The following is a 23903-nucleotide window of genomic DNA, read 5'->3' on the forward strand; positions in this document are numbered from 1 at the left end:
TGACAGTGCTGCACATGGAAGACTAAAGACATGGGAGGCAGGGAACCCAGAACCGTGGAGGGCATAACAACAGGGGCAGCATCAGTCAAAGACTGTAAGGACTGTAAGTTCCTTATGCACCAAGTTCATCTGGCTACTTCTTCCTGGTTCATGTACTTTAATAGTCATTAACAACCACTTTCAGACCTAAGTGGGAAATGAGCACATGGGCCACATGTGGGATGTCTTCTGTGTTTGCATCATCCTCTGCCATTTTAGAATGAAGTAATGAAGACTGTCATAGAGAACCATAGAAAAGAAGAAAAGGATCCTCAGTCAGGAGGATCACCAAATATCTCCTGATCCAGAACCCCAAACCAACCTTCCTATTGCCTCCATCCCCAGCTCCCTGGAGTCTAGAGAAAGAGCATGTTGTTTCTGAAACCCAGCATAGGTGTCATCTTTATGTGGTCCTGGAGGATGGGGGCTCCCGTGAGCTGATACTTCCCTTTTCACAGCTTCCAAATATCCATTTTATCCCCTTCCCCCTACCCACCCTGCAAATTCTTTATATTAAAAAAAAATCCTCTATCAAGGCAAAACCTTGCTATACCTGTTACTACTCCCTGCTCCTTTGTCCCTCTGTAGTTCAGTCTTTTCCTTGCCAGTTCTTATATTCCTCTGTCCCCTGTTCCACTACATACTCTGGTTAATTAACTATGGTTAATAAATGTCCCTTCATCCCAGAGCTCTTTCACATTTGCCATCTTTTTTAGCTCTTATTTTCTTTGCTGTTGAAAATGCCTCTACACATCTATCAGAACCTGCTCTGAAACCTATAATTTTAAAGCCCTGAGAGATTACTTGGCTTGCCCAGGTCACATAAGAAATGGAACTTGAGCCCACTTCTTAATGACTCCAAGTCTGTCTTTCTATGTACTATGTATCAGGCAATCTTTTCTATCCACTTATGACCATGAAAAGGTGGCTCTCATTAGAAAACACAGCATCTCTGGTCATTGTCTTCAATTACGGTGCACCTAGTCTCTTGCCTCCTGATATATACATACACACAAAGATCTTGAATGTATAACAACTTTCACCCTTATCAGTTTCCACAGCCATATTTGGCACCCACTAGGTCCCTTACCTTCCAACCAATAATTCTACAGAAAGAACAGAAAACCCAGGCTACGCTACTAAGAAGGACCATTTTTTGAGGTGAGAAATTCAAAGAGCAAGCCTACATGAATGCCTCATTGTGATTGTTCTCAAGCTTGTGCCTACTTCTTCCATGAAAACCGTATATATGGGAAAATTCATCCTAGGTTCATGGAAGAAATGTTTTGTAGTTACTCTTTTTTTATTGTGCCATCTGAATAAATACCATTTCTTTGAACTAATTGTGCCTACTGGCTGATTGTTAAGGGAAGCTCATTGGTGTGGGCTTGTGAGCTATAGCTTTAGGAGTCTGGACCCACAGGGTACCCTAGAACCTCGAAGAGCAATAGCCTTGTCCTGGGTAGGTTATCCAGAGAGGTCCTACACTTAAAATATGTGAACGTTGAGAGGCAGTATGGCATCTGGGAAAGAGCACACTGTTTCCAGCTCTTCATTATCACAAATAATGCCCCAACCAGTATTTTTGCACATATTTTTTCTTCTTCTGGTTGTTAGTAGCCTCCTTAAAGTATAAACCCAATGGAAAGATCTTTGGGAATGTCTTACTGACTTTTCGCATGCAACTGCAAATTGTTTTCCACAATAATTGTACCACTTCCCAGCTCCACCATAAATGGATTCACCTGCCTATCTTTCTACAGCCCCTCCAACAATGAGCTTGCCTATCTTTTATCATCTCTGCTAATCTGATCACTTTCTTTGTTTTTTACTCTTTTCCTTTTAAATTATCAAAGCCCTGAACATAAACAACTGGATCTACAGACAAAAGGTGACCAGGGTTGCTCTCATCATGAATCCTGGTCCCCAAACATTTCCTGTGCTCCAGTATGCTTACCTCATGGGGTAGCCTTTGTGGCCAGCTGTGCACTTAGTCAAAAATATGCCCTTCTCTCCCCCTATTAAGTACTGCCAGAACAACACACTACTGATTCATGCTAATAATGCTGTCACTAACATTACACGTTATTTCCCAGCCAGCAGGTGTACAAAATGGGCTGAAGTGAGGCTGCCTAGTGAAGGGGTGGGCTTATCTCCTCCCACAAACGCCTCTTAAATAAAGCATCGAAAAATCAGCCAGTCCCACAGATAGAACAGCTGTTAGCAAGGCCTTCGACAACTGTATGTAACAGACAATAGTAGGGGATTCCCAGCCCATCCACCTGCAGGGGAGAGAATTAGGGAAAGGGGGAGGTGAGCAAAGGACCCAGGGAAACAGAATAAGTGGCCTTCAAAATAGTGGATTCCATTTTACTGGAAGTCTTTAGACCAAGGACAGACAACCACTTGTCGGGGATGCTCTAGGCCAGGAATTCTTAATCATTTTTTTAATCATCCCCTTTGGAAGTCTGTGGAAGCTTATGTGCTTCTCAGGAAAAAAATGCTTTTAATTAGTGAATTTTAATTTGTTAATTAATTAGTAATTACTTTAATTAGCAAATTAATTAATTTAATAAGATAAATATATAGAATTACAAAGCAAATCAATTATATTGAAATACAACTATTAAAATATTTTTTAAATGCTTTCGAGGACCCCAGACCTTTATCCAGAAAGAGTTTTCAGTCAGGTACATGCTGGGATAGATGATTTCTTAGGTCTCTTCCAACTCTAAGATTCACTGATTTTACAATTTTATGATGGATATATGAGTAGAATTATTGATTTATATGATTTTTAAAATTAAGTTTTCTTTTTAAATTATTTAATTTGAATTATTTAAATTAGTTTTTTAAGTTATTATTAAACTTTCAGTAAAATGAATTTTTCAATTTTTATCCGTTGCATTAGAGAACTAGCCCTGGAGCTGGGAAAACCTGAGTTCAAGTCCTGTCTCTGACACGTATTGACTACATGACCCTGGGTAGTCACTGAAACCTCTCAATGCCTTTGAAAACTTTCTGAGACAATAACACATAGAGATCATGTAGAATTGCTCTTGGTTGTGGTTGTTTCCTTAACCAGGAATTTCCTGTATCAGTGAAATAATGTTTCTAATTCATATCTATCAATTTCCACCTCTATGTGCATACATGTTACATGTATATATACATATGTGCATGTATGTAAATATACACACAAAGTTTCCGAGATCACAACTGCTTGGGTGAAGGGAGTTCCTTCATCCAGGAGTCCCACATATCAGTGAAATCCCAAGTGCTATCACTATCCTTATTCCATAAAATGAAACATAAAAATGAAACAAACACTTCAATTTACAAATACAAATACAAAATAACAGCAACAAAAAAGATTGTATAAGAAAGCACGCATTTCAGTCATGTATAGTTTGGCTTTAATAAAATGTGTATTTATTTTAACAAGCCAGCAACAAAATTGTCCTGTTTTGCCCACTTCTAAATTTCTTTTTCTTTTCTTCTGTGTACTTTAAAAATATTTTATCGATGTTCTTTTCTTTCTTTCTTGTTGCCTCTCTATAGATCACATGAGTTTTTGAAGCTGAAATCAAACACAGTTTCTTCATTTTATAAACCAAGAAATCGACATTGAGTTGAATGGACCTTGCCAAGATCCCATGGCTTGTAAAGGGCAGACCCAGGATTAGAACCCAGGTTTTCTGCCTCTGTCCAATACTCTTTCCTACACACTGTGGTCAACATTTTTAGGTTTGTTTGTTTTTTTTTAACCCTTGTTCTTTGTAAGATATGATATAAAGATAGCAGCAACTCTTGGGCTCTTTGTTCAATGAAATGGTCAGTAACGAATAGCTTGCCATAGCTGAAGTCATGTCTTGAGCATGCATTTGACTGGACTCAGTACGGTGTCCTGAGAAGGAGCACTCAAGCATTTTTAAAAGATTGGAATTAATTTTAAGGGGATTTTGTCATGTGCATGTATATACCTAGAAGTTTTTAAAGCCATGTTTACACAAGAGCAAAACAGAAATAAAAACTGGCCTCACTTTCCTCATCTGTAAAATGGAAGCAGGACAGAAAAAGGGAGGATTAGACCCATTTTGAATCTATGATCTTAAGATCACATGAGTGTATGAAAACTCAAAAAAATGTTACTCCTCCATGCCTGGAATGCACACACTCCTGTATTCCTTCTAGGAGATACAACTCAAACACAACCTGCTGCAACGCAGCCTTTCTTGAATCCTCCCTACTGCTAGTATGCTCCTAAACTAACCACTTATTTGACTGTGCCATAAAGAGACAGTACGGAGTAGGTGATAAAGAACTGACCTCTAAGTCAGGAGAACCTTGCTCCTAGTACTGTCTCTGCATAGACGGTCTGTGTGGCCCTGGGAAAATCACTTCCCTTCCCAGCTTAACTCCCACTTTCCCATGAAGGCTCTCCCACTCTCTCTTCATTCTGCCCTCAATTGATTATTTCCTATTTATCTTGTTTGTATCTTGTTTGCACAGAGTTGCTGGACTGTTAGATGGTGAGTTCCTGGAGGACAGTGACTGGCCTTGGTCTTTCTTTTTATTCCCAGCACTTAGCAGTGTTTGGCTCACAGTAGGTGCTTAATAAGTATTTATTGACCAACTGATTCGCAATGCTCTATGCAACTCTCTAAGACTATGAGGTGCTAACCTGCATTGGAAGAGGGAGTTTCCTCATCTGGGAATTCCCTGTCTCTATGTTGTATTTATTCTGTCTATACATATATGCATACATATACGTGTATATATACACACATGTATATGTATGTATATATGAATGTATAGATACATATCTATGTGTTATGTGTGTATATACATGCATTTGCGGTATGTATGCATGTATGTATATATTTCCTATCTCTATGTTGTATTTATTCTGTCTAAACATATATATGTATGTATAGATATATACATATATGTGTGTTGAGTATATATATATGTGTGTGTGCTATATATATATATATACATACATATGCATATAGATAGATATAGATATAAAATTTGTCTCCCCAAGACTTCTTTAAGGGAGTGTTTAATTTTTTTGTACTTGTAGTTTCGGCATCTTAGCCCAAAACAGGTGCTTAATAAATACTTATTGAATGATTGTTTGATTTCAACAGTTTTTCTTTGAATCCAGACCAAAGGACCAATTATTGGATGTTGAACAGATTTAGTCACATTTGATTAGACTGATGTGTTAAGCTCCATGTCCTAAGTTAATAGATTTAATACTGAAAGGGACCTTGGAGATAATCAAAGTCATCTAGTTCAACCCCGTCATTTGATGGGGAAAGAAAATGAGATCCAGAGAGGTGAGTTGAGTTAGGTTGTCTGCCCCCCTAATAAGCACAGAACAGCATTAGCATTAGCTGGAGACCCTGACACAAAAGTTTTATTTGAAAATATGTCCTTTATACCAGCCATAGCTATAGCTACCCTTCCACCATAGAAAATGGATGATATGGGGTGTAGATCCCTTTGGGATCTATGGTCCTCAACCTGACTCTGTGGCTCTTGAGCACGTTGCAAGACCATTAGATACTATAGCAAGAGACTTGGATTTGAAGTCTGAGGACCAAGATTCAAAATCCAAGCCTGCTACCAGATTCTTTAAATTATCTGAGCTTCAGACTTCTTCACCTTAGGTCTGGATGGCCACTACTATCCTTTCCATCTACCAAGCTATGTTTCCATGACTCAGATCCCATCTACCACTTACCAGCTATATGGCCTTGGACACTTTATCAGACCTCTATGAGCATTCATCTCTTCAACTATAAAACAAGAGGATTGAACTAAATGGCCTGTGAGGTCCTCTTCCAACTCCAAAGAGCGGTCCCCATGATAACTGCATGCCCAGCATCAAGAAATGAGTCATCATTAAGAGTCAGAAAGTACTTTTCAAACCTCAAAGAGCTCAACAATAATTAGCAATGTCTGTCATAAGACTCCTCATTCTGGAAGAGCCCACAATTCCATGGTGGGTATCGCCATGGTGGTTAACCATGCTACACCAATGATTTGTTCTGAGAGCAAGATGAATTAGACAAATCTGAAATCTTCCCAAACCCATGACATGGGATGGAATCCTCAGCCAGGAAGGGGTTTCGAAAGTTAGCTCCTCCTTCCACCCTGCTTCTAGGTAGGCACCCCACCTGTTCCTAAGAGATGGGCATCTAACCCAGACAGAATCTCCTGTGACTGATGCTTAATTCATGAACTGACTAGCACCAAAAGGAGTGGGTGGCAATTGACAGCTACCATTCCCATTTATTACCTTCAGATCAGAGGAACCCCACGCTACATTTCCCTCTGTGGGGAGGAGAGAAGGAAGCAAAAGTAGCTTTTAAGGTTTCCCAGAGACACGGCAGAAAAGACAATGTAGAGACAGACTAGCTAGCATAATGGGCCTGAAGTCATGAAAACCTGAGTTCAGATCTAACCACAGACATTTGGTTGTTGTCCTTTATTCTTGAAGAGGATAAGAGTGCCATTGCTATATTGGGGTCAAAGTACAGTGTGCCCAACTGTGGTTGATCAGATTAATATGAGCCAGAAGGCTCCTCCACAAGTCGGGCACAAATAGTTCATGTAAGCTGTGTGACCCTGGACAAGTCACTTAACTCTGTTTGCCTCAGTTTCCTCATCTGTAAAATGAGCTGGAAAAGGAAATGGCAAACCACTCCAGTATCTTTGCCAAGAAAACCCCATGGACAATATGGTCCATGGGGTCACAATTAAGCAGCAACAATGAGTTGTTTAATTCTGGTTTAATTGCACAAACAAGCTTATAATAAATACTTGACTGGATTCAGTGAGCTCCTTTAAACATGTTTCCTTTAATACAGCAGTGAACTCATGAACCCTTAGACCAGAGATGTCAAACACATGGCCCGCAGACCCACAACGTTCCCAATGTCCCAACCCAGACTAAAATGCAATTGGGGAATGTTGACAAATTAAATAAAAGTATAATAAAAGATAGATAATATTACATTTTAGAATTAAATCAATATGTGACTTGCAAAGATCCTTATGTATGATTTAGTGGGTCCTGTTTCTATCCAAGTTTGCCACCACTGATGCAGCCCTTTCACTGGTACAGATTGCAGCAAAAGGTGTGCATAGGACATCAAATGGGTGTGCCAATGTAATTGTTTCCCAATAGAAGTAGGGCAAGAACAAGAAGGATGTTGGCTTCTGACGTGTTGCTTAAGTCCCTGGCTAACCAAACAGAACAGTCTTTGGTTTCCTCTTCAGTATCCCAACTTTGAGATTACATGTATCCATGTTACATTATGTACATACACATGTACATTCATATGCACATGTTTGTACAAGTGTATATAAACACCAAAGTGTAAATATATATAGATAAATGTATATTATGAATATGTACATGTGTATTAAAGAAAGTAGTAGCATGGAGATGCTTGCATATGTGTGAGCATATACAGATGTGTTGACATATGTATACATGCAAGCAAACATATATTGTGTGTATACATTGCATGAGACAAAACATTAGCGTGAGAATGCTTATATATGTATATGAATGTATGTATGTTGCCATATTAACTTTTCCTAATCCATGTGTGCATATACATACATACATATGTACATGTGGGCAACACACATATATGTATGTTATTTCCTTCTTTGAGGGTAGGTTTTTTCTTTCCACTTAGCACTGTACTAGGCGCTCTGTAAGAATGCTGTCTGGTTTTGCTCATTAGGGACCAAGTCAAAGTGTTGGAGCTGCCAATTTGGGGTTTTGAAAAGACTAATCTCATTTGTTAGCTAGGGACACTGAGTAATATACCAGAAACCAACACCCTTCCTACTCTCTCCCCATCCCTACTCGGAAATAATTGTGTTGGCCCACTCTGCCTCTGTTCAATGCTAATTGCACTCTGTCCTAGTGAAGGACCTAGAGGTTCATGGATCCACTGTGATATTAAAAGAAGTATGTTTAAGATTTCGCCCTGAATTCAGTCAGTTTTGTGAAGCTTGTTTATATAGTTAACCAGACAACTTATTGGAATGATTTTTTTTCCTGTAAAATAATTGAATTGACTTATTTCATCCTAACCTTGACTAATTCATGAATCGGTGCACCAGTTCATTCATGGACCAGTTGGAACAGTGAAGTTCCATTGGTCCAATTTTTCGACCCATGCTGAACCAGTCAAAGTCTTCTAAGAAGAAAAAAGCTACAATGGAAAGAGAAACCAAAGCTGGTCCAGAACCCAATCCTCTTTTTATTTTTAGCTCCAGGGGAATGCTCTCGCATCTCACCAAACATAATTACCTTCCTGGCGTTTAATGAATACAACTTTAATTCTTGCCATACAATTTAAAGCTGCTAAAAATCCCAGGCATGGGGAGGGCTTTTTGCACTTGCTGATTGGAGAACATAAAAGTTAAGAATTAAATGTCTGTCTAGAGATTATTGATTTGGTTGTTTACTTTGGGGAAGTGCAGTAGAGTCTCTTTGCAACCCTTAAACATCATGGTTTGGAAAGCAAGTTTAAAAGAAAGGAAAAGTGGCAAAAGAAGAGAAGGACCCCATGGGAGGGGCACATGGTAGCATCAGGGTCATGCTGGGATGGAGAAGCAAACTCTTCACTAATGGGTCAGAAGCAGGGAATTCTGGGGCAGGTAGAACAAAAGCCCTCCCAGACAAGTTCAAGGTCCCTTCTCTCTGACCCTTTGAACAATGACTTTCCTCATCAAGGAAAGTGCCAGAGAGGTAATTAAATGGAATTGCATAGTCTTTGGTTACAGATGCAAGGGAAAACAGCATTATTAAAAAAGGTCCCAAGTGAAGGAAAACTCAATTATATTTTCCTTTAATACATAATAAGAGACTTCAGAGGTCACATAGTATAAGTTATAGCTGAACAAAAAGGTTCATGACCAGAGATAAAGTATATTAGCCACCTTTCTGACAAGAGGTGATGTATTCAGGATGCAGAATCAGAAACATATGTTATTTGGACATGACCAATGAAGGAATTTATTTTACTTTACTGTGTATGATTATTATAAGGGTTTTATTTTTTTCCAATGGAGGGCATGGGTGTGAGGGAGACAAGATTGATTTTGGTTCATTGAAAAAAAATAATTTAAAAAAAACCCAACAATCCTCACTTTAATAGAATGGATAATTTGACTGAAGACCCCACTACCTTTTAAAGTAGGTCATTCCACTTTTGTATAGCTTATGCATGCTTCCAATCTACCATATTGTTACCTGTCATTACCACCTCCTCCCCAGTCTTTCCTCCCAACTTACTGAGCTCAGTAGACTAAAGCTAATAGTCTTCATGCCGTGAGTCTAAACACGCTGTGGAGGGGGTACCCCCAGCCTTAGCTCACTATGTTACAAATTCATGTCCAGAGTCACAAAGTCAAGAATGTGGATAAAATACTATAAACCATATCCACAATGGCGGGAAACAATTCAAAATGCATGCCTTATTGGTACTGATGTAATGTACTACAACGAATATTGGGTCACGGTCCTGTGACCTCTGGTGTGCCCAAATGAAGCTATTATCGAAGGCAGAACTTTCACTGAACTTGTGAAAGGGTCATCATTCCCCAGCCCTTCTTTTTGGTCTCTGTGCCGAAAACCTCAGGCAGCCAGTAGTACAACCTGCAGCACATTATTCTCTCCAAAAAAACATACAATACATTGAGATACAACCACAGAAACACAGAGAAAGACTTTAAGATAACTGGACTCCCCAGAGCTGTCCTGCTTTATAACAAATAGGTTTCACCTGGTTATCTCTTGCTTCTCTTCTTTTCACTACCTGTACTTACTGTCACTGCAATATATAATGTAGCCATCTCAACATAAGTCCTGAGTTTCAGACTCTACCAATTTTTATATGACACCTAGAAGCAGCCTATAACTGAGACAGAAGCAGGTGCCCCTGTTAGGGATACTGTCAATGGCTGCTGCCTTCTCTCCTACCAGCCAATTGCTCTGCCTCCCAGATTGTGCTAAAACAATGTTTCCCTGTCTCCTCCTGGTATTGGTGAACAAGGAAAGGATTGGGGTGAGGATCCTTCTTTGCCCTGCAATGCCAGAGGTGAACCACTGGAGTCTGCAAAGGTCTCTCATTGTTTGTCCTGCTGGATCAGTACTGGTCCATTGACTTCTTTTGACCCAAAGGCTTCATGTCTATGGTCCATTCAGGACATCTCTGGGCATCATCCTTGGCTTTTTCTTTCAGTTAGTTCTCCTTCTTGCCTTTGTTCCTAGGGGTTAGGGGTCCCTATGATCCACTCCAGGCAGTTGTCCCTTTTGTTTTTTTTTTAATTCTTCAAGGAAGAAAATACTACTTACTCTTGTACCTTCTTGGATCCCCTTAGAAAGCTCTTTGAGGGCAGGTACTGTGTTTTTTACTTTCTTTGTATCTCCAGAACTTAGCATGAAGCCTGACACATAATAAGTGCTTAAAAATGTTTGTTCACTAACTAACTCTCCAATCAAGGCAGGGATTTGAAACTCCTATTCTCTGGGGGCTGTTTATCCTCTTTAGCAAGGTTCCTCCCAAATGGCATCCACTATGAAGGAGAATGTTTCCCCCTGGGTTACCTTGACTTGTCATATAGTAGAAAGAACTCTGGATTTTGAGTCAGAAGACCATATGACCTTATTTCTTGACCTCTCTGAACCTTGGCATCATCTTCTATCAAATGAAAGGGCTGGACTAAATTATCTCCCATCCTCCTCTAGCTTAATCTCTGACCCTTCACAGTCAATCAGGACCATGTTGAAAGTTATAGATTATATTTATTTTATGTTTTAAAAGAAAAGCAAACTTTTCATAACATAGATTTATAATTTCATGTCCAATTTTCCTTTTTGGAGGGAGCTAGATGGTGCAGTGGATAGAGTACCAGGATTCCAGTCAGGAAGATATGAGTTTAAATACAGTCTCAGACACTTCTTAGCTGTGTGACTCTGGGCAAGTCACCTCACTTCTATCTGCCTCAGTTTCCTTATCTGTAAAATGGGGATCACAATAGCACCTATCTCCCAGAGTTTCTGTGAGATATTTGTAAAGTACTTAGCACAGCATCTGGCACGTAGTAGACACTTAATAAAGGCTTGTTCCCTTACCTCTTTTGTTGGCAGTTGAGTGGAAAGAGTCCTAGCTTTGTAGTCAGAGAATCTGGGTTCAAATTCTGCCTTCAGTGCTTACTATCTTACAATTGGGCAGCTAGGTGGTGCAGTGGATAGAGCACTAGTGCAGGAGTCAGGAGGACATAAGTTCAAATCTCACCTCAGACACTTGACACGCACTGGCTGTGTGACCTTGGGCAAGTCACTTCACCCCAATTGCCTCATCCTGGGTCATCTCCAGTCATCCTGATGAATATCTGGTCACTGGATTCAGATGGCTCTGGAGGAGAAGTGAGGCTGGTGACCTGCACAGCCCTCACTCACTCAAAACAAAGTCAAGTGCAAGTCATGTCATTATTTCTCTGATGGCATGGTCTTCTTCGGCAACGAAGGATGAACACACAATCTTACAATTACTACCAGTTGTGTTACAGTAGGACTCAGTTTCCTCATCTGCAAAATGGGAGAAGGACCGTTGAACTAAATGCTTCCGATATTCCTTCCAGGTCTAGACCTATAACCCTATGATCTTTATTCCCTCCCAAAGAATCCTTGTCACTGAGTAACTGACTCAGAGTTGAAAGGGACCTTAGCAGCCAGCTAGCCAAACCCATACCTGAAAAAGGAGGCCCTCCACCACAATCCTGACAAGTTCTGGTCAGTTTGTCAGTCAAGGAGGATTTATTAAGCATTTACTATGCACCAGGCACTGTAAATACAAAGAAGAAAGAAGACTAGTCCTTGTCCTCAAGAAGCTTACATTCAGTTGGGGAAGACATCACATAAAATGAAGTCTGGAGGGCAACCTTGAGACAAATGACATTTGACTGGCCTGGGCATCCTCTTTAGTTGGTCCCAGTCTTTGCTTAAAAATCTTCAATGAGGCAGATCATAGAGAAAAATACAATAGAGCTACATCTAATCCAACCCATGATTAAATGAGAATCCACCCAAAAATTTATCCAAGAAAGTGTCATCTAGCTTTTGCTGGAGGGCCTCCAGTAAGGTGGAGCTCTCTGCCTCCTGAGCATGTGGCACTGGTAAGATAAGACATTCCTAGAGTCTTTTGAACCCACCAAAGTGTTTTATGACTTGAAAAGGCTTTGGAACCATTGTCGTGAAAATCCATCAGCACCTTTCTTGTGCCCAGTCTGTGGTTGAGGTTGGAATGGATGAAGGTATTTTAGCATGGGTGCCCCTCCATCACTCTGAAGCACGTGGAAACACTCTAGTTCATTATCTTGGAAAACACAGAGGTCAACCTGCAATTTTCCCATCCTTGAGCTTTTGTGCCTGTGGGTCTGAGAGGTTTTATTACTCTTGAAGACCTCTGCTCCGTTCAGTTTTGCTTTGCTTGAACCAGATAAAGAACCAGGACTTTTTCAATCTTTTTTTGTTTATTTGTTTTAATCTATAATTTTGCCTCCATGGCACATTCCATAAATGAAAAGGCAGGCTTTATAAGCATCTTAGAAACTGTTCTTGTCTGGGTCTTCACATGAGAATTTTTTCTTTCATTTAGGTATGATGACAAATGCAAACGTGATACATCTCATCCCACTGGCTGCAAGGACAAGATTCTTGTTGATGCCCACTTTCCATAACTTTTATGTTTGTGCCAGAGAGGTGTCAAACAGTGATGGCTTGGGGAAAGAGGGGAAGGAAGCAGGATTAAAGCATGCTTTAGTATGAGAAGAAAAGAAAATGGTCAGAAATCTAGGCTCTGTCTATACATGAACTGGTTCAGAGAAAAACAGATACCAATTGAATTTTTGTAAATGTGTTGTTTTTGACTTTGGGCAAACTTGTTTACTTTCCTGAACTTCAGTTTTCCCATTTGTCAAATGAATGGGTTAGACCTAATGGTCTTTAGGGTCCCTTACTTCTCAAGCCTTATGACTCCATGACCATCTTGTGGCCAGGACAAACGCCATTCTGTGACTCCCCGTTGCCTAGAGCAGAAGTTCGTAGCCTTTTGAGTGTTGTGGCAACCTGCAAAACCTATGGAGCCTTTCTCAGAATCATGTTTTTAAATGAGTGATGTAAGATGTATAGGATTACAAGGGAAACCAATCGAGTTAGAATGAAGTTATCAAAGTATTTAAAAAGATAAGTTCACAGACACAAGAACACCTTAGCTTAACATTTAAAGTCTCCCACAATCTGGACTCCAGCCTACCTTTCTAGCTTCATCCCCCATTGCTTCCGTATATAAAGCCCAAGATCCAGGAAAACTGAATAATTTAATTGACTACTGCCATGCCTTTGCCTCTCGTCTTGAATGCTTTCTCCTCTACAAAAATTCTGGCTATTCTTCTAGGCCTAACTTAAGTTTTACTCCTTTTAGCCCTTTTAAACCTTTTTGATCCCCAAGAGTCTTTCCCTCCAAACCCCTTAGTCTCTATTTTCATTGAGCAATTTCACTCTTCAACCATATACTTCTTGTATTATCTCTTGAATTATTGTCCACTGGAGAGATAAGGAATGTGATTTCACAAGTATAGGATATTCCCTGATGAGTACAGATTGGCACCTCTACTACTTAGGTGCCCAGAGCAGTGGGGTCAAACAAATAGAAACTGAAGCACAAATTAATATTACCTATGTTTTATTGTATTTTTGTTTACCTTATTAAATATTTCTCAATTATATTTTAATCTAGTTCTTGCAAACTCAAAAGTCACATACCTATAGATTTAATGTTTGACCCTAGAACACTTGCCCAAGGTCCCATGGGCAGGATTTGAACTCAGGCCATTGTGACTCTGAGGCTAGCTTTCTACCCCCTATGCCACCCTCGCCCTGTTGTCTGGTATTGGAGTGAGGGAGATCTGTACAATGTTTGTCTTAGACCCTTTTTAGCCATGTGACATAGGACAATTCACTTAACCTCCTAGCTTCAGTTTTCTTATCTTTAAAATGGAGATAATAGTAGTACATACCTCATAGTTGTGTTCATCCTTCATTTTCAAAGAGGAGCATGACATCAGAGAAATGATGATATCACTTGCCCTTGACTTTGTTTTGAGTGAGGGAGGGCTGTACAGGTCACCAGCCTCACTTCTCCTCCTGAGCCATCTGAATCCAGTGACCAGATATTCATCAGGATGACTGGAGATGACCCAGGATGCAAAGGGAGACCTTGGACTTTTAGGCTAAGGCTTTTTCAGGTACTCACTTAAAGTGAGGTAATGCCCATTCAATGAATAGGCCTCCTTAAGAAGCAGTCAAGGGATGGCCACTTCACATAAAAAATAAAAAGCAAACAAACGAATGAATGAATGAATGAATAAATGAATGAATAAATGCATGAATGAGTAAATAAACAAATAAATAAAGGGCGGGGCACTCAGGACTCTTAGGATTATTGTTTCAAAGATAAACAGTTACATTGACATTCACTCTAAGTCAGGAGAATTCCAAGAACAGCCACTGAGTGGAGAGGATCAAATGAGATAACATGTGAAGGGATTTGCAAATCTTAAACTACATGCCAGGTACAATTATTATTATCTTACAACCTTGGGCAACTCATTGACCTCTCTGTACCACATTGGGCAACTCATTGACCTCTCTGTACCACATTTTTCCCATCCATAAAACACAGAAGTATAGATCTGTGATCCTATACATTTACCTACACTGTAAACCATCATGGATACATAAACTTAGTGAAAAGGAAATAATTTCATCAACATCTCATAGGAAGCAGGAATGTGGACAGAGGAGGCTGGACTCTCACATCACATCCTCCCTAGGCTCCCTATTAGAGATTTAGGTTGCTAAATTTCATTACCACCTTCACCCCTTTTAAAGGTCTTTCTTGATGTTACCTTTACAGATTTTTAAATATAAAATGCTGTCAATTCACTTCCCTAGAAAGGCTGGGATTCTCAAGGATGAAGCTAATGAACACAAAAGTACTGACTCATAATCTTTTTTTTTTAACCTTTGGGGAGGCTTTAGCCATACCTAAAGTAGTAACCTTGCCTAGGACACTTTGATAGCACCTCCATTTGAACGAATGGCAGACTCTGGTTTTATCTATCTCACCTTTCAAGAAATTACATCTGGAAAAGTTCATTTTTCTCATCATTCAATCAAGCAACAAGTAGTTAAGTGCCTACTGTGTGCCAGGCATTGGGTACTAGGGTAGAAGAGCTATCATTGGGACTTCCTATTCTATGACAGCAGGGACATGTCACAGTTAAAACACAAAGGGTAGAAGACAGAAAGAAAGTAGGGAAAGGAAGGAAGGAAGGAAGGAAAGAAGGGAGGAAGGAAGGAAGGAAGGAAGGAAGGAAGGAAGGAAGGAAGGAAGGAAGGAAGGAAGGAAGGAAGGAAGGAAGGAAGGAAGGGAGGAAGGAAGGAAGGAAGGAAATCTTCCTGTGCCACTCCTCTGCTCAAAAACCTTCAGAGACTCTCCATTCCCTGCTCAATATTTGACAATGGGAAAGTAATTTGACCTGAGACTAAGCCTCTTCAACTGTAAAGTGAGAGTGATAAAACTTACACCACCTACTTCACAGGATTGTTGTGAGTTAAGGAGACTTTAAGCCTTGAGATGATATATAAAATTGAGTTATTTAATTACTATGACAATTACCAAATACAGTTTGATTTCCAGATCTTAACACTAGAGACCCTTTACAATTTGACTTTTTTTTCAGTCTTGTCTCATATTTTTCTCCCAAATTTTAAGTCAACTAAACTCCAAGGCAATCATTTTATTCCTCCCTAATTCATTCCCTATCACACTCCCCTAAGATGTTGGGATAAATGTTTTTCTTTTCTCCTCAAGTCTCCTACACTTCTTACTTTGCCTCTCTCTCAGTTGAGGATTTTGCTTCTTATTTTACTGAGGAAATGAAGGTGATTCCAGTTGAGAGTCATCTTTACTCTCTCTTCATCTCAAAATCCCTTGTCTTCATTACCTAGTCTCCTCTTTTCCCCTAGTCTCTGACTGTGAAGTGGCTCTCCTCCATGCCAAGGCCAACTCTTTTATATTTGCACTCGATCCCATCCTTTCTCATCTTCCCTCTAAAATTTCATTTCAATCACACCCCCTCCCCAGCTTCAACCCTTCCAAATCTGCAACCTTCAAATATTCCCACATCTCCCTCCTCCTTAAAGAGACCCTTCATAAAATCTTACCATCCCCTCAAGTTGTCATATTTTATAGTTACTGTCATATATTTACTCCCCTTCTAAGCCAAACTCCTAGAAAATGCTATCTACCTACAACTGCTTCTTCCACTTCACTTCCCTTATTCATTCTGGAACTTTTTATAATCTGGCTTCTAACTTTATCATTCAACTGAAAGTGTTTTTCCAGTTAGCAACAATCTCTCAATCACTAAATCTAATAGGCTTGTCTCAAGTTTCACCCTTCTTTACATTGATTGGTGCAATTGACACTGTAGAACTCCCTTGGCTTCCTGAAACTCCCCCTTCGCTGGGTTTTCATAACACTGCTCGCTCCCCTAACTGTAGAACTGCTCCTAGTCTTCTTGGCTGACTGACTAATCATCCCTATCACCTACCTAACTTAGGGTGCTCCCCAGGTTCCATCCTAGGTTCTGTTTTTACTCTACACTCTCTTAGTAAGCTCATCAGCTCTCATGGATTTAATAATCACCTTAATGCAGATGACTCCCAGATCTGTATATCCAGTCCCAATCTTTCCCCTGAGTTTCACATCATCATTTGATTACTGAACATTTCTAACTGTATGTCCTGGAGACATCTTAAACTCAACATTTCCAAAACAGAACTCATTGTCTTCTCCCCCAACCCTCTCCTCTTCCCAATTTCTTTTAGAGGCATCCTCCCAGCTTTGTAACCTCAGCATTTTCCTAGACCAGGGGTGGGGAACCTGTGGCCTCAAAGTCACATGTGGCTTTCTAGGTCCTCAAGGATGACCCTTTGACTGAATCCAAACTATCTTGTTCTGTGAAGTTTGGATTCAGTGAAAAGGCTTCACTTGAGGACCTAGAGGACTACATGTGCCCTCAAGGCTGCAGGTTCCCCACCCTTGTCTAGACCCTTCATTCTCTCTCACCACTCATCCAATCAGCTGCTAAATCTTGTCTTTTCTACCTTGCAACGAAACTCTTCTCTCCGCTCATGTGACCTCTACCTTTGTTCCTGTCCTTATCATCTCTTGCCTAAATGATTCCAATAGCATCCATTTGGTCTCTCTGTTTCAAGTCTCTCTTCACTCCCTTCAGTTCATCCTCAATGCAGTTGTCAAAGTCATTTCTCTTAAGGATAGATCTGACCGTGACTCCCCTACTTATTCAACTCCAATGACTTCTTATTGCCTCTAGAATCAAATATAAACTTTTCAGTTTAGCTTTTAAAGCCCTATATGACCTGGACACAAACCCTCTTCCTGGCCTCATTAGACAGTTCTCCCCATCTCATGACATGATCCAGTCAAACTTCCCTTCTCTATGTTACTCAGTCAAGATACTCCACATCTCATCTCTGTGGCTTTTCACTGGCCACCGCCTATGCCCAGAAGGCACCCATGTCTTACCTCACCATTTGGAAATTAATGGTAATTAAATAATTAATAAGTGTTTGTTTATTGATTGATTGTGTCCCCTTTCTTATCCTTCCCTCTCTTATCTCTATCCCTTTTTGAACCTCCTACACGAACCTTCCTAGTGAAAGTGACTTCTCCCTCCTCAAATTTTGCTAGGGAATTTCCCTGAGCCTTTTCTGTAGCTTTTCACATCAGAATCCCTTGTGCCCTTCCCTCTTCCCAGGCTCCAACTCTTTGAGAATGGTATCAGGGAAATAGAGGTCCCTCCTCCCTCTGCCTCCCCATATCATCTCCTTGCATCCTTCAAAGCTCAGCTCAAGTGCTACTTTCTACCTTAGTGGTTCATGTCTTTACCCAATTAACCTGTGCAGAATTTATACTTAAAAATGTAACCCTGCTTCTGCCCAAACCTGGGGCTTCTTTGCAGGGTATTCAGAAGAGGACATAATTCTTAATGGACTGAGAGTATGCTGAGTGAGATGTCACATGCCTCTAGAAGGGATTTCACTTGATTATAGAGACTTAAGGAAGACTACAAAGACATATGGATAAAGGAACCTTAGGGATGCAGATGAGAGAGAGGGAAAGACTCTTGAATGATGGACTGAAACCCTTAGAGCCACAAACATGTATGAAAGCTGGCCCTATCATGTCCCTTGCTTCTAGGTCAAGACTTGGCTTGGAATTCTAGAGATTGCTAAGAGGTGACCACCCTTGGGTTAGATGGTTTACTTTCTCTTGCTTTGAGCCAAGATCTTAGTCCCATGTAAAGAGTCCATTTATTCTTTCATATTCTTTTGTGTATTCTAATCTGTAGAACATCATCAATTTCTCTCTACTATCTATCTCACACATATATCTTATACGTAAATATTGTTTGGCTCACAGAATGTGAGCTCTTCATGAGTAAGGATCATTTCATTCTTTGCTTAGATAAAGTCACTATTTACCATTTGTGATTGTCTTTTATGTAACTAGCATTTGGTGGGAAAAGGTTAAGCTGGGAAGAGCTACTCTTTCCTCTTAAGAGCTTTGGAAAAAATCAAGAGATTTCCTTTCCTTCTGAACACTTAAAAATAATACTCCGAAACCAAAGGTATTTTAGGAGGTGGTAGATAGATATGTCTAGCCTGAAATTTTTCTTAGAAAAAGCAGAGATTCCCATCTTCAACAGCTCTAGACCCTGCATGCCCCTTACCACAGCTATGCTACTGGTGGTCTGAGCATAATCAGATGATATCTATCCATTTGACTCAAGCTACATCTATCCATCTATCCATCCATCCATCCATCCATCCATCCATCCATCCATCCATCTATCCATCCATCCATCCATCTATCCATCCATCCATCCATCCATCCATCCATCCATCCATCCATCCATCCATCTATCCATCCATCCATCCATCCATCCATCCATCCATCCATCTATCCATCCATCCATCCATCTATCCATCCATCCATCCATCCATCCATCCATCCATCCATCCATCCATCCATCTATCCATCCATCCTCTATATTTCTATCTACCTATTTCAATAACCCATACATATATATGTCTTATACTTACATGTGCAAAATTTTTTTGACCCACAGAACGTAAGTCCTTTGTAAGGATCATTTCATTCTTTGTACTTATATCCCCAGCACCTAGCACAGTATTTGGACCATTGTAGGTACTAATAAATGCTTGTTAATTGATCTCCCAGTTCAAGGACAGACTTTATGTATCACACAAAACTGCCTCTGACCTTTTATATAGTTAACATTTAATAAATGTTTGTTCACTTGAATACAATTGCAATACTTCTGTCACCTTGGGCATTCTTAACATGTCCTTCAATTTCAGGGGAGCCACCCTGTGATTGTGGGGATTTACAAGGATTTTTCTCTTCCCTGAGAATTTAATCTTTGGTTACCTTAATGCCTAGGGAGGCTTCTCAATATAGAGCCAGAACACAGAACTTTTAACTTAAAGCTTTATTATATTTTTATCAAAATTCCCCAAAGACCCAAGAGACTTAAATTCAACACAACCAAGTAATGGCACCCACTGATAGAAAGAGGCTAGTCCCAGCAGACTGTCAACCATTTCTTTCCCCTGCCAGGAACCTGCTGGATCCCATTTGACTGTCACCACTGGGCTTGCTGAGAGAAAAACTAAATGAATAAATCCCTCACTAAATTTCTTTTTGGTGGGGAAGAGAAACATAATGAAGACTCTCTACCTTTCTTGGTGTAGTCTGTGGGGCTCCCCATGGTGTAAGTGGTTAAGGAGATGAGGAGGCAGCTCATTTCAGAAACCCTGGAGAGTCTACACAAATAGGGCATCACAGGAGACGGGAACTATTAATTAGGTGGGAGGCAATTTACATGGCCCAAATCCTACTGACTTCAGGTGAGGGCTCTTTTCTGCAATCTCCTTTTGCCTTCTGCTACCCCACCCAACAGTGAAACAAAAGATTCATCAGGGTCCCCGCTCCCCCCAATCCTCCATTCCCAGTTCTTGAAAGGAAAGTTTGTTGTCTGTTTCACACTGATGGGGGCCACCCTCATACCAGACCAGAAAAGGGAACTGCCCACTAGGTACAACTTGAAATGAAAGGGTGGGAGGTCTCTCACCCAGTTCACTACTGCCTGAAATTCTTCTACAGAGATTTATTTCTGTGGATCAGAGCTCTAAAATGCAAATAGCCCTGAGAGATAACTAGGGAGCATTATCTGTCATTGGTTCCCCAGTGTGAAGGAAAGATCAGAAAGATAATTTTTGAAAGGGGGAAGTAGAGAGCGAAGTCATGAAGGCACTGAGGTCTGCGGGTGGTATAGCTCCATCAAATGGGGAAATATATATCTTAGCAATAGATTAGATAGGGGGAAGGGAAAGTAGCAAGGAATTAAGGATGACCCCTAGTATAAAACCCCAGGTGACTGACTGAGAAGATGATGGTAAGTAATAAGGAAACTAAGAAAAGGGGAATTCGGAGGGAAAGATAATGAGTTAAGTTTAAGACATGTTGATTTTAAGATATTTATGGGAATCTAGTTTGAGGTATCTAATAGGCAACTGGAGATGTTAACCTTGAGGTCAGGAGAAAGGTAGGGGCAGACAAATAGAGTTACATGCAGAGATTATACTCAAGGGTATCAGCTTTGTTGGCAACAGAATTCATAATCCTAAACTGGGGTTTCAACAATTCTCAGGCATGCTTGCCTAGAAGAGGGATGCATTTGTTCTCCCCTGTGTATCAGTGAGAGAGGGAAAGGAAGAAAGAGGAAGAGGAAGATCTCGGTATCTCCCCAATCCCCAAGGTTATTTTGTGATTCAGTGGATTTATATTTTCATTGCTTCAAGTGATACTATCTGAATGGAATAGAATGACATGTTTGTCTGTGGGAACAACAAAGCTTAAGAAAAAGAGGTGAAGAACATGGTGATTCTCATTTTCCTCATTTTGTGTAGAAACTAGGGCATGATGTGAAGTCAGTGTGTCTGGGAAAGAGTCAGGAAATAGATATTCAGCCTTTGGCTTCATTACTAGAACATTAATACCGGAAGAAACCTTGTCATTTGGCCTTCATTTTTGAAGAGGGCCAATGATGTCATGGGGTGATGTTTTGACTTCCTCAGGACTGAATTTAAGTGAGGCAGAGTTGACACAAAGTCATCAGCCTCACTCTGTCTTCCAGAGTCATGGAAGCACAGTGTTAAGACAGAAGTTAGGACGACTGCCCAGGATGCAGTGGACAACCTTGGCGTCTTCAATGTCTGACCAACCTCTAAGCCTTCCATAATGCTTGCTTCAGCTGTCTTCATGAGGAGGGAACAAATTGTCCCCCTTCTGCCAGGATTAGTCGTGACATACTTGGGGTAGACATCCCCTAACTCATTTACAAGGCCCATTGAACCTGGTTTAGCCCATCTGCTGAAACAGTTTTACCAGGTGAGGCTGCTGCTCAGGCTACAGTTTCTTGGAGTCACAGGTAAGAGTTGAGTGCCAGGTGGACACCAAAGGTGAATGAACAGCTCTGAAAAAGCCTTTATACCAGAGATGTTAGTTCTCCCTCAACACCCCATCCACTCCAAAAGAAACTTAAGTAATCATTTAGTTCCACATGCTCATTTTACAGATGAGGACACTGAGGCCCAGAAAAAGGAAATTCCTTTTCCAAATTATAAGCTAATTAAAACTTAGATTAGAACTTAGTTTCTAACTCCTAATATAGCTCTACATTTTGCCCAAGGTAACTCTCTCCAACCCTAGCTTTGTTCGTTTTTTTGTTGTTTTCCTTTGTCTTTTTCTAGTTAGTTGGAAGCCAAAATCCTCAGCAAGATAAGCTAGGAAAGTATGAATTCAATAACTCTCCATTCACCTTTTGGTAACTGCTTACTGTAATCATTCAGTGCCTTATACTGCCTACTCCCACTCCCAGAAATGACCTTTTCCTTCCCTCTGCCTCTCCTGCCAAGAAATCTGTCCTAGGTCCTGCTCTCATTCCCATTTTCTGTGCCAGTGTTGGTACCAAAACCCTCCTCTCTTCCTTTCTAACACACAGCTCTGGCCCTCTGTAGAAGTGTCAAGGATGGGGGCAGGACTCAGGAGGGTGGGATTTGTGGTTGGGAGTAGAGGTGACTTTCCCAGGACCCCAAAGTCATAGATTTTTCCAGATGCTTTCTCCTCTTATAAACAAGGCCAGCCAGGACCCCATGGGGGACAGAAAAACATCCTCTCTCTCTCTCTTTTTTCCTCTGAGCATGGGCACAGAGACAAGAAGCAGGAATGTCAGAGGCAGAAAGGAGCCCTTACAGCACAGAATGTCAGAACTGGAAAGGGGCCATTTGGGCTAGAATGGAGGGGTGCTCTCTGCCTCACTTTCCTCCATTACAGCTTCTTTGCCCAAGGGTTTTGATAAATACCAAGTACTATATTTTGACATTTAGAGTCTTGCATAATCTGGCTTCAGCCTCCTGTTCCTCGTTGACTGGTCGTATTAATATCCCTCACAAAAATTACATTTCAGCCCAACTGGCCTATTCCCTCTCCAAAACATTCCAATTCCCCCTTCCTTGGCTGTTGCCATAGGCATGCTTCTTGTTGGGAATATACGCCCTCTTCTGCTCCTTGTCTTTAGTATCTCAAATTTCCCTCAAGGCTTAGCTAACTTGTGACCTCTCATCTCTCACATAACATCCATCCTCAACCTTCTAATTGCTAGTGACCTTCTATACCCCCAAATTACATTACATACACACACACGTGTGTGTGTGTGTGTCTGTACATGTCTGTGTATAGTAATTGATATATTTTTATTTTAAATACTTATGTAAATGCAATATAATTGATATAAATTTATTTTAAATATATGTAAATATACCCTAATTGATATATATTTATTTTAAATATATATGTGTACGTAAATAAATACGTATCCACATACATGTATACATGTATGTGAGGGAATGTTCTATCACAGCAGTTCTCAAAGTATGGTTGGCAAACTCATGGAGATCTCAGAGAATGCTCTAGAGGTCAAAACTATTTTCATAATAATTTTAAGCGATTACTTGCCTTTTTCATTCTCATTCATTCATTAATTTGGTTTCAAAGTTTACTTTGCAACTAATCTTTAAGAAACTCCAACTTGTCGAGTTTGGGCATATTCTTCAAAGATTATCCACAATTAACTGAAAAGGCTGTTAAAATAGTCCTCTCCTTTCCAACGATTTCAGCCAAAATGAATGACATAGTGAAACAGATAGGAAACAGAGCAGTATAAGAATCCAGCTATATCTCATTAAGCTAGACATTCAAGAGATTTGCAAAAATGTAAAATAATTCCACTCTTCTCACATTTTGGGGGGAAATATGGTTTTTTTATTAAAATAAGATTTTTATTTTAACAAGTAATAGCTTTAATGATGTTATTCTAAATGAATTAATTGAGAAATACTTTTAAAATATATCAGTTTTAATGAATAATATGGTAAATCTTGAAGGATGTAACCCACATAAACAAAAGCTCTTTGGGGTCCTCAATAATTTCTAAGCATAAGAACCATTGGTCTATACCATCTATTATCCATTATTTCTTGGGAAATAATTTGCTACCCATCTGTGTTTGAGGATTATTTTCTGAAA

Source organism: Notamacropus eugenii, chromosome 2 (genome assembly GCF_028372415.1).
Source record: "Notamacropus eugenii isolate mMacEug1 chromosome 2, mMacEug1.pri_v2, whole genome shotgun sequence".
Classification (NCBI taxonomy): Eukaryota; Metazoa; Chordata; class Mammalia; order Diprotodontia; family Macropodidae; genus Notamacropus; species Notamacropus eugenii.